Raw genomic sequence first — 12,274 nt, 5'->3', positions numbered from 1 at the left:
AAAAGAAATAATTCAGCCCTCATATTAAATTAGGCTACTATTTTATTATTTTTGAACAAAAATATATATTACAATATGTGCACATCCACAGAATATAGTCCATTCGTATAGCTATGTGCTTGAGCACTCCTAAAAAATCACCAATGTCTGATGCGCTGGCTTAGGTGTTTGAAGAGTCTGAATGAGAAAGAGGCAGCTTGGTCCCAAAAAGCAGAGACAGCACCAAGCTCTGCTTCCAGCCAGCAGTCTCATCGAACGTCACAGTTCATCACACACTTCCAAAAAAAATACAGCCTCAGTCTCAGATTCCTGAAATCAGCTCAAGCATTTTCTCCTCTTGCAGCTCCGCTTGAGCCAGATCACCATTGCTTCTTTCAACACCACTGCTCCTTTGTTAAGAAGCCTTGTGGTTTTTAAAATGTATGGCACAGTATGTAAGCCTCCATTTGAATTTAAGAGGGCAATTCTTTTCAAACTTTAAAACTCATGGACAGACTTTTGGGTGATTGATGGTTGTAAGCCTTTTACAATGATGTGTATTTATTTTAAAATCAGATTCTGGAAAATGGTTGCCCAATTCTTAACCATATGTTTTAAAATTGAAATAGGATCAACGATGGGGAACCAAGTCCATTTTACAGGCTTTTGTTATGAATACTGAAAAAAGATCCCTGTTTGTGTGTGGTATTAGGAGGAGGTATTGCTTTTTCTTAGAATGGCTAGCAGTTATGATCCTGTGGTATAGGCAGAGTTTGTTTTGATGCCTTCTTCCTCCAAGTGCATTTGGACTAATGCATTTTTTGTTCCCTTCTCAGATAAGTACCTGCATTATTGCGTGACTCCTCTGCCCAAGATTGGGATCCAGGAAACCAGGCTCCAAATGACAAGGTACTGATGTAGCAAAAGGCTCAAGTCATCGGGATACCATGATTGCCATTGACAGGACTTGAAGTAGAGACCCTGTTGACTAAAGTAGGGTGCATACTTCCACATGGCAGCTTCATTATTGTAAAACTTATTGCCTCACTCCCTCTCCTGTGCATTTTGTGAAAACACTGTCCCCAGCTGGGAAACCTTGGTAAGTATCCTAATGGGGGCTTCAGGTTGTGAAACCTAAAATGAAAAATTAACCTTTTTCTTTGAAAAATCTGTGTTAATTGTGAAGGATTTAAGTATTGCTACACAGACAGCTGTTGCTGGCTAACCGAATACCTAGGTATTTACAGTGGTACAGGGTATTTACGTTACAGGAAGGAATATGCTGTCACTATTTTGCATTTATGCAATCTGCTTCTGTTGTAAGATGACAATATTTTCCCTTTTTTCTGTCAGCAAAAGACTGTCATCCCTGTTTAGTGAGAAATACCTGCCTGTTTTTCTGCCCTTTTATCTGCATATCTTTTGGAACGGTGACAAAGGTTTCCACTAAAACAGGGTGAGGCACTCCTGTTGCTTCTTGTTTTGTATTTTTTCGTGGCTTGCATAACCCCCAGAGTTCTGTGGAGGAGACTTGGTGCCAGTGCTCTTTCCCCCAAAGGAACTCACTGTTAGGGCTGAACTGGGTACAGAGGGATCAGTGCTGAGGCTGATGGAAAGGAACAGGTGCTTAGAGGTGTAGGCTGTCCTGAGGTTTCAATGGAGAACACATCAGTCTGCCTGCAGCACCAAATTATCTGCAACTGTGAGTTCAGCTTGTATTCCTCTGGCATTTTTAAGGAAATACATTAATGTGCACTTTCCCAGAATGAGCACGTCAGCAGTGTTAAAATATTTATTTGCTTAGTAGGTGCTCTCCCCCAGTTCAACTCATACTGCTTATATGTTTCGTATTATCCATTAATGCAGCTGGTATTTACGGAAGGAATTCAGAATCACTACCCTGAAGGCTACCGAAGGCAGCGCTTCACTCGGGAATCTAACATATGACTCTTAGGATCCAAGCCCAGTTCCGTAACCAGGCCTCCAATACCTCATCAGTATAAGTTGATCGGTTGATTCCTCCAAACATCCAGTTCATCCGAGGCCACAGACTCATTTGAAGCTGAGGGAATTTCAAGGATAGGCTCAGACTCCTTTTTCAAATATGAGAGGAGTCTGTCATGACCCAGCCTTAATCCCGTCTCTCTCTCTCCCGCCACTCTGCTATCCCACCTGCACCAGAATCCGAAAGCACTGACAAGGTCCAGTGGCTCGGAATGGCATAGTGCCGCAAGGCTTGACTGAAACACAGTAACTTTGTCGCGAGACTCACACCCCGGTGACCTCAGCAGCACATAGGGGATGTCTGCACTGAGGAACTCGATACCTTGAAGGTGTCTTTCAGATGTGGGGCTCTGAGGGCTGATTTATGCCTCTTGCGGTTGGCGCAGCTGAAACTGTTGCACGAGCAAAATGACATAATTGCGACCATAATTGAGGGTCTTGCTGCCTGGCATGCGCCTCACGGATATTGTAACAATACGAAGGGCTAAACACACGACCATAAGATGACTGTCACGGCTGGACTACAAATTGACCAAAGGGAACAATGGGTCGGAACTAACCGTCCTGTTGATTGGTATGTACAGCCACATACTGTTCTGCAAATAAGCAATAATGCAATAAGCATGAAGCATGAAGCATAAATCAGGCTTAAGAAGGCAATCGTGCAAGCTATAAAGATATACGTCACCCTTTTCACTGCTCAGCAAGGTAGTGAAATTTCAAATTGGCTTGAAGACTCTGCCTCTTTTTCAATATCAGTAAATCAGCTCCTGCCTAGTGCTGAGGAGATCCTTCAGTGTGAAGTTCAAAGGATGGAACACGAGAGGGAAGATTTGCCATCTGGCAGCTTTCTCCCAGAGATCTCAATCTTTAACTACACTCTGAGAATGACAAGGGAGCCTTTTTATTCATCCAGACAGCACAAAAAGAATACAGTTATCACTTCTGACAACATTGTTCCATGTGCCACGTGGGTCATCACTGTATGTAGGCAGGATTTTAGTTTTTTTTAAGGGACTGATTACTGTAATCATTGTAAAAAATAGATTGAGCCAAAGCTTGCAACAGTAAGTCTACTGTGTAGCTTTCATATCTCTAAATGCGGTGAGACTTTCACATTTAAACTGGTTTTTAGAGCTGTCACTCAATGGTGTTGAGGACAGTAGCCAATTACTAATTAATCCAAAAGATTTTTTTTTTTATCCCTGTCTTAAAAAAGCACAAACCTGAATAATTCTTACAATTAAAATATCATCCCTTCTTTTACTTTTATGATTGTATCTTTGATTCTCCTGTTTGGTTTGACAAGTTGTTTTTCAACTCAGTGACTTTGATTTTATTCAGCTATGACTATCTTGTAAATGGTAGACGGAGAATTTCCAAAGGTTTCCATGACTTCTGGTTTATTCCGTGAGCACTGTTTTGTTTTTTGTCCTACAGTAACCTCTCGCGTAATTCACTTCCAGCTATTTGAAAGCACACTGTGTAACCACGTGAAAACGAGTGTGACAGTAGTACACCGATACATGCTGTCCTGTAGGAATACTTAGAGCTGCAATTGTAATCTATTAAAGGTGCTGACAGATTTTTGTAATGTACGTCAAATATGTACATTAGAGGAGGTTTACATAAGCTGCCACAGATATATCTGCCAACAGTGCGTATGGTGCAAATGTATTTCCCTTAGAGTTTTACTTAATGTGAATGTCATCGTTTGTCAAAACCAATAGCAAGGGATCAAATTTTTCCTAAATGAGAAAAGAGGCTGGAAAAATCTTGGTGTCGTTTTGGAACATTTTTAACCCACTTTTTAACCCACACTGTGCTTTTGATTGATGTCTTAGAAACTTTATAAATATTGTAACCGATCCCCTTCATGAATGGTGTAGCCCCTTCATTTATGGCCGCCTATACCGTTAAGCTCTGCTGGGTGAAAATGCGGACGCCTCATGCAGTATTGAGCGGTCGCAAAGAAATGGCAGGCGTATCATGAATAAAGGACGAGAGAATGTAAGGATGCATAAAAAATGCATTCTCCGCTCGCGTGCATATGGCACAGTTCATCAGACCGAACGATCGCTCCATATGGTCTCTCCTATCTGAGAGAGAGCAGATTCTTTCGTGTTTCTGAATCCCGAGCTCTAAGGGCGCTCTTCGCTGCGGCCCAGTCTTGAGCGGTTATGCTTTCTGTGATTGCGAGGAAACAATTATTTCCAGCCTTACTGTTGTGTTTTTATTTATTTATTTTGGCGACTCTTTCCAGATGTAATGAAACGCGGTCGTGTGTTTGCTCAGATAATGCTGGTGCGCCGCTCTCTGTCAACAGCCTGTGCAAATTTGGAGCGTTGAATTCATGGCGGTGCTCATCCGCAGAGTGACACAGCCTGCCCGGCGAAACAATGGAGACCAGGATTTATATTGCCAGTCCTCTTGGCGAGTTTGCCCATGTGTAAAACGCTAGTACAAAGGCACATCTATCTTTTCTATACAGGACCCAGGCTTTTGCTTTTATAGATTCCCCAGCATCACGTAGATGTAACCAAAGCTCGCAGTGCATTGCATTCCATGTACACTGCTCTGGCCCTATGCCTCCACTCAAAAGCAAGTTCTCCCCGAAAGCATGTCCCGAATGTTAATGCTTTCTCAGCATTTATCATGGTCGTACTTTTCTGTTTTGCTTTGACTCTCAGGAGACAGATGCGTAGGTCAGTCCTGGTGCTAAATTCTTGGTTGTTAGAGCTAATGACTGATTTGCACTGGGTTTGCCAAATACAGCAACAGCAGAGCTGCTCTTCGTGATAGCCTAGGGAATAGTCTGCACTCAAAGGTTTTGCTGACTTTCTCTTCAGGGTAGCTATAACTCTACAATGCTAGTAGTACCTTAATTGGCAGACTACAAGATCTGTACTCCCATCAGCCAAAGTCCTTCCACCAACACCCCCTGCCTCCCCCAGCCTTGACCCTGGAGTATCTGTCCCCACAGGTTTACGTATGTGCTCACCATACAAAAGGAGTAAAATGTTACTGCTACAGAATTACCGTAAGTTACTAAGATGCCAACCTGTAACAGCCACCCCCATGAGCTGACTTCACCTACATCTATCACACTGCATTGCCTGCACTCCACAGACACATACAGAACATGACCAGAAGCCACAAGAAGAGTCACAGCACTGTCTCACCCAAATGATCATGCTATATTAAGAGTATGTATATTGGTATGTTAGAAGGTAAGAAGAGTCAGGCAGAGGAGAAAGAGAAACTGCAGTATTGTTTGTTGCAGCAAACCTGCACGGCATAAACTGCATTATTTATCTATTTTGAATTAGGTTTCTGTTCCCTATTTTTCTCCAGCCAGCTTTGTGTATTTACTTGAATTAATAGCTTTGAGCCGCAGCTCCAATTCTGTGCTCTCGATTCAGAGTCAGTACTTTTGGTTAAATGGTTGTTGTAAGCTAGATGATGGTTGTAAACTTTTAGTGCAAAATGTTCGGACCGTAAAACCCTAGATCTCTGCAGGCAAAATTGGTTCTGTAATTCATCTATTCATTAGATGAGTGGTGCCTGACTCAAAATACAGAAAAGCATTTTTTTTTTTGCATAGTCTCATCTTTCTTTTGTTTTCAGTCCCTTCCTGCTTGGACGTAATGCTGGATGAAGTCATATTGTATCACAGCCGGATTGTTTCTTAGGAAGGCAGAAAAAATTGATTCGTTTCATAGAGGCAGATTTGTCGGAGCCATGAGCACGTCTGGTAATCTCTGTCTGACACCTTTTGCATGCGTTTCGTGTGGTTAAGTGGCTAGCACTATTCTGTTTGCTGCTGAACTGAAGTGAAGCTCTTAACTGAAGGTCCCTAGCCTCACTTTGATTGGGGGGGGCTGAACGCAGTGGGGTGCAGATCACCACAGGGCTCGTTGCTCTTGTCCTGTCTGGCTGCGCTCTGTCTCTACAGGAATTCCACAGTGCGCCGGCACCCACTCCTCCTCGTAAAGCTGTCCTTAAACTCTAGAAACACTGGAGGTGGAGCAGAGCACGCTGCCGGCCCATTACTCCCAACTTGTGCTCTGCTTTGTTACCTTCTCTGTAGCCTTCTTCAAATGGCCAATGAGGCGTGATGAAGACACGGCCACACTTTATGTGACGGCTGACATCAATTCTGTGCTCATCCATTGAATCCCAGGCTTATGGCAAGCATAGACATTGAGCAGAAAGAACCAGAAGTGATTGGCTGGTAGGACCTCTGGTAAGCAAAAACGCAGCTGTGGTTACAACTGTGTAAAAATCATAACCCAAGGCTTTCATCCTTGGATTTATCTTTAGTACTCAGAATGAACTTCATTTAAACAGCACTTTTCCAACAGGGCATTCAAATGGCTTTCCAGCCTAGAGAGCGTAAAGCAATGAATTGTAGGCATCCGAAATAAACACATGCCCACAAAATTTTAAAAAATGCAACCTTAAATATGTCAAAGTTAAGGACAAATCTCGTTGTGGTTAGATTGAACAGTCTAAGATCTGTTCTGCAATTATCAGGCAGTTGTGTATGAGTCTGCACCGTTCCTCCTCCCCCCCCGGGGTTGTTTTGGCCCTGCCTCTCTACAGAAGGAATGTTTTTATCCCTGCCCCTTTTGTGTGCTGGCATTTCAAAGGCTTGGAACATGTGCACTTTTTTTTCCCTCCCGACAAATTTCTGGCTAAGGGGAGCAGAAATTTCATTTTTTTTAGGATTTTCTTTTTTTGTGTGCTGCGGTTCAAAGTTGTGGTCCCGTCTGAGCCGTGCTTGTCCGTATCCTTAAAGACAAAAAGTCTGGGGCTGTGGCATTTGCCCCTTTCTTCTGGATAATCTGTCCCTCACCGTCCCCAGCCAGACAGGCTCTGAAAGAAAGATGTGCGTCAGAGCCAACCGCTGCTTTCAAATTAGGAATTTGGGAAGTCTGTGGGGAAGGTACACTTGTTATCAGAAGCAGGGAAATGGAAAGTTCATACTGCAGAATTCCCAAGCCTCATTTTTTCCTGTCTCTGTGAGTGGTTTGTGTTCAGTTGCCTAATTTGTGAGACTGGGCACTATCACAGTGGGCTGTCTTTTGTGGGCTTTAGTCTTTTGGCAGTTGGTGTATTGGTTTTATTTAGTTTCCAAAGTTGTCCTCGGTGTCAGACATAAATGTAGCCATGACCTAGCTAATGTAGATTCAGCATTTTCTGCTCAGCTACCTTGCCCATTTAAATCAATGAGCAACTATTACTGGAGAGTCTCAAGTGTGGTTTTAGTTGAACATTACCAGAGTGTAACGTTTGTTGGAATAAATTTAAATCACAATTTAAAATATTCAGGGGATTGTTTGGGCAAGATTAATACCCAGCAAACCTCCGATTCCAAAATTCAATTTGAAAATCTTGGCTGCATGTACAGGCACTTGATAGATTTGGCCGCATTGGTTTCAATAAATTAAACTGCACAAATCAATAGTTGCCTCATTATTACGAATGTCTGTTGCAGCTGCAGCTTTGGTCCCATTGTCTCCTCCGTTGCATAACCACGCCGTTGAATTTAAGCCAGTAGGCAGAGGTGATTTACGTGTGTGTGGAGAGCAGGACAGTGTTCTCTGAGGGGACGGGAAAGCAGGAACGGAACAGCTCTAACAGCTCTTCCTGATTGGCTCCAGCCAAAAGATGAAAGATCTGGATGAATAATGTTTACCTCTGCGTCCATAGATTCTCATTTATTTTTTTTCCATAGTCATAGATTTTTCCTGCCCTGGTGAACCGTACTTGCAGATGGGCAGTACATTCGCAGCATGCAAATGATTCATTTAAAAAGGCTGTCCTAAATGCCAACACCCTGGTAATACACTGTTAATACCTGATTAAGTGTTATGGTACTGTTATGCTACTGAGAAGAATTTGGAAGCCCTTTCCACAATGTCCTGCATGCATACTGTAGATGTTATTTGCGGTAGCCTTGCTGAAAATAAAAAGGTTTATTTTGCTGTAATTACAGGGACGGTGGTAGAATTGTATTGCCGTTTTACCAACAGCTTACCTCACAATTTTCAGTGTGCTGTGTCTATGGATACTGATTTTCTGTTTTCTGAAACAGGTCATGCCTGAATACTGTTTTTAGGAGACAGCACTGTATTTGGGCTAAATCCTATTGAGGGGGGGTGGGATTCTTGCTGCTGTTGTGATGCATATTGCATCATCTTACAGTTCAATCACACAGCTCTGTGAACTGGGGAAGAGAGCAGTGGGAGGTGAAGCAAGTGCAGAAACGCATTGCATTGTTCACCGTAATAAAGGGATGTTTATTATGCCCATTAGCAACGAGAAGATCCAGTTACAATAGGTATGACAGAGACTATTATAGCATTGTTTGATGTTTGGACTCTTGTGTTTGCAGTTAAACCCAATGAAATACTGAGGAAAAAAATACAGTTTTACTCAGTAATTCTTTAAAGGTAAACACTGGAAATTTTATGCAAAGTTAAAGTTTTGCCTGTAAGTGTATACTGTCCCTTCATGTCTATGTGTTAAGATTTAGTTAAAAATTAAAACGTGCTTGTCACATGTATGTTTTATTTATTTATTACAAATGTTTCTAATGGACAAAAACACCAGCACAGGTTCTGTTGGTTTCCGCTTCGAGAATGATGTGGCACCAGTTTCCGTGATTCACATCTTACAGCTCTGGATGAGCGACGTTGTGGAAGGCTCCTCTGGCTGCAGGGTTGTTTCAAACCTTTGTTTATGAAGATTCGCTGGTTTAATGAATCCCAAAAGGGTTCAGGTTGGGTTCAAACCCCCCTGGGGTAAAGGGATTTAGGCAGCACCCTGTAATACCTTTTCTCTGTGCAAAGGTACACTCGTTTTGGCCAGGCTTCTTACAAGAAAAGCCTCCGCTCAGCGACAGGGTACAGCAACAGCTGTACACTCACATCATGTCAGCCGTTGTTCTGAGGCTGACTTGAAGGGGGAAAATCGAGACTGCTTTCATCTCTGTGGCTCCTACCAGCAGAGAGGCTGCCTGCTTGTCGTACAGCATCCCCCCCCCCCCCCCTTTCCCCACTCTCCGATCAATGCTTGTCGTGCGTTCACCTTTCTTCAGGCCACTTCATGTCTGCACATCAAAAACAGAAACCATGGTGGGCTAAGTGAAGATCTATGACATCAGTGACTTCCTCAGTGGTTTTCAAATGTAAACCTGCTCCCCACAGGGGCTGAAGTGTTAAGAAACTCCCTTCAGCATGTCTCTCTGAAGAAAAAGGTGATTGGTTAAAAGACTGTTTGCCCTCTCCCCAACCCGCCCCCCCCACCTTGTAATTTGCAGCAGTACTGAGTTTAGTAGTCAACAGTTTAGAAGTATTTAACAATTAAAGATGCACAAGAGCCATTCTGCAGTGTTTTCATCATGTGACAGTGCTGTAAAGGAATGGTCTGTTCTTATTAAATTGCAAAATCCGATGCATTATTCCAGCAATGTGAGGAACACAGAAATTCTGTGCGCCTGGATGATTAGTTGGCCCTCCTTGCAGCTCTGGCTTTGCTCTTTGTAATACTTTTTAGTCAGAACCATAGTTTGGCAGCATAGCCTGCTTCCTTCCTGTTTTCATGAGGCCAGACAACTGCTGCTAGTACATTTTCAGCTGTGCAATGCAGCTCTTGTTTGAGTGCACACCTTACCTGAGAGTATGACCTTTATGGGTAGATGCCCACTGTGTTGACTCCTGTGAAAAGTTGTAGTGATAGTGTGTTTATGTTCTGAAATCTCATTAGCTTGCCTACATTTTGATTGAAATCCCATCAGTATGCCTGTGTTTTGAAATGAATGAATGAATTCGCATTCTCTAAATCGCAAGCAGAAGTCCCCAGCGAAAGATTACCTTAAATCCTCTTGACATTAATAGTGTGTGCTTTCCAATGCCCTGCTGTTCAATTTGACAAACGTTTCACATGGAAAACACACCGTAAGTCACAGGACTCTGCACACTCAGCCATATAATGCTTTAAGGGTAGTTTGGTCCGTGAAAACAGAGAGGAACCGCTGTACCCTGTTTTACTCGCCTGGAATTTGACCTCTTGAATTATGCACATTGTGTCAGGGAGACAGCTTGGCAACTTTGTGGTCAAGCCTGGAAAGTAAATGTTGATCTTGAAGAGATGACGTTCAACATGCAGATTCTTAAAGTCCAATTTAAAGGCAGGGAATGTCCTGGGGGTTGGTGAATAGAAGCAGTTGTTTCTCTAGTTTTGTATGACAGAAAGGTTTTGTTCTGAATGAATAAGCAGCTTGAGAACTCTGATATCACAGAACACCTTCAGCAGTACATGCAGGCCTGAACTGAAATGAACCACCACAAACTGGCAGCTTTGCAAAATTCCATTCAGAGTTTTTTTGTGCTGTAGTTTATGGGAAGGAATAATATTACTGTATTGCATATTCATTTAACTTAATTTTCAGACTATTTTAACAACCATACTCAGTATAGACATATAAAGTATATGAAAAATATTTGAAAATATATGAAAACTAAATGATCATTGTCTGTGTATTAATAGCGGTGGTGCTTACATGAGCAGTTTTGTGAAAACTGGAGTGCTTTGAAAGAATGTCCTTTTGGTGGATGATGTTACTTTTGAATACAGTACAAGTCGTATTATACTGAGTCTAATCTGTATGTGTGTAATCTTCAGTATACCGTCTACATAGTGAAGCTTTGTTTTTTTTTTTTTTTTTTTTTTTTTTGTGAACTACAGTCGGCATCGCCAGTGACGGTTCAAATGGAATTCAGCCTGAGGTCTCCTCAGGCCGGAACTTCCTGTTTACTCTGTTGAGAAACATTGCTTCTCGGCTGCGTCGCCTGTAGCTGGCTCGCTGTGGCTCACAGAGCCATGTCAAAGCAGACCCACAGATGCGCGGAGATCCCCCACCGGCTGGGAATCCCAGCCCGCAGCCTGCTGGGAAAGGGACGCATTTGCATAGGAATTTCAGCTTGTCCGTTCATGTGTGTGTTCGGGTTCTGTCACTTTCCCTTCCTGTAAATTGCTGCCCGGGTCACACAGTGGCATGTAATCCTGGGTAATTAACCTTTTCACTTAAAAAGAGCGCAGCGAGGGCGGCGTGTTACAATGGGGTTACTGGAAGAGGGTTTAATTCGATCCCTGGAGCACACTGTGCACGTAACAAGATTTCCCTGCTGAAGACCTTCAAACGGGGCAGACGGTGTTCTGAACCCACAGTCCATGCTCAGTGTCTGACATTTTTCACATTTAGCCCGTTCACAGGTCCAAATGTATTTATACCTAAAAAACGTAATCAGCAATAACTGAATTGCTGGACTAATCTAAATTTCTGACCCTGCTATTGTTTAAGTTTCATCACCAGAACAGTTTATATTCAGCAATTTAAACAGTGACTGAAACTCAGAATGTAGGGCGAATGGTCTCCAGAGTGATAAAGGCGCTATGGATGTATTCTGATTTTGTTTCCTGGCAGAGGTAAAAACATATTCAGCTAATGTCTAGAGAGGGAATACTTATTGACGTTGGATGGGAGACGCTTGTCCAAGTGACTCCCCGTTGGATTTTAAAGCCAAAATGCAGTATTCCAAACTCAACAATGCTGCACAGTGTTAGATTTCTTGGATTCGAGTTTTCTACTCACGGAGCTCTTTGGACGTAATTACAAAACCTGCTGCCACTTGAATCATCACTGAACTATGGTTCAACTGCAAGGATATGTGCAGCTGAATCTCCCTGTTTTAACAAGATTATAATGATTATTGTAATTAAACCAGTGTGGAGGTTTTTGCAGACCCCGGTCTGAAATGCTGAAGTATATGTATAACTGATCAGTATGCCATCCTATTGATACATTGCAATATGATTCTAATAGTAAGGAAGAAGATATGACAACTGTCTTAACTTAGGGTGACGGCTTCTGAATATGTCAGAAGTGATCACCTGAGTCCTCTAATGGGATTTTCATTCTGGCTCAGGATTTGTAGAATAACCAGCTGTCATATACAGACAATTTTCACAAATGTTTGTGGTCATTTTCTGTGACATAAAAACCTATTATGAATTAATTTGGTGAGGAATGGGTGTAGGCGTTTTGTAGCAGATTGGTTGGCTGTCATCACATCAATCACATCAAATGCTTTCCAACTGTGTTCATGTGAAGTTTACCCCTCCATCTGCTCCACAGGCAGGGAAGGAAGAGTTTGCAGGAGCTCCTGTTTTCCCTCCACAACTAAAAGACTTTTCATTTCCTTTTTGTGTTGCTGATGTTTAC

The 12,274-nt window shown here is 42.5% G+C and overlaps 1 protein-coding gene across 3 annotated transcripts in view; it reads left to right on the top strand.

Moving 5' to 3' along the window:
* The window catches only part of LOC118776266 (erbin-like), a 64,721-nt gene that overhangs the window by 5,118 nt on the left and 47,329 nt on the right, over positions 1 to 12,274 (top strand). For all 3 annotated transcript variants that reach the window (XM_036526462.1, XM_036526465.1, XM_036526461.1), the window contains exon 2: positions 816 to 888. The gene's annotated coding sequence lies outside the window, so the exon portion shown is untranslated. The remainder of the gene's footprint in view (positions 1 to 815; positions 889 to 12,274) is intronic.

This window comes from Megalops cyprinoides, chromosome 4, assembly GCF_013368585.1.
Source record: "Megalops cyprinoides isolate fMegCyp1 chromosome 4, fMegCyp1.pri, whole genome shotgun sequence".
Classification (NCBI taxonomy): domain Eukaryota; kingdom Metazoa; phylum Chordata; class Actinopteri; order Elopiformes; family Megalopidae; genus Megalops; species Megalops cyprinoides.
The sequence above is the reverse complement of the archived record's forward strand: the minus strand, read 5'-3'. Positions and strand labels throughout refer to the sequence as shown.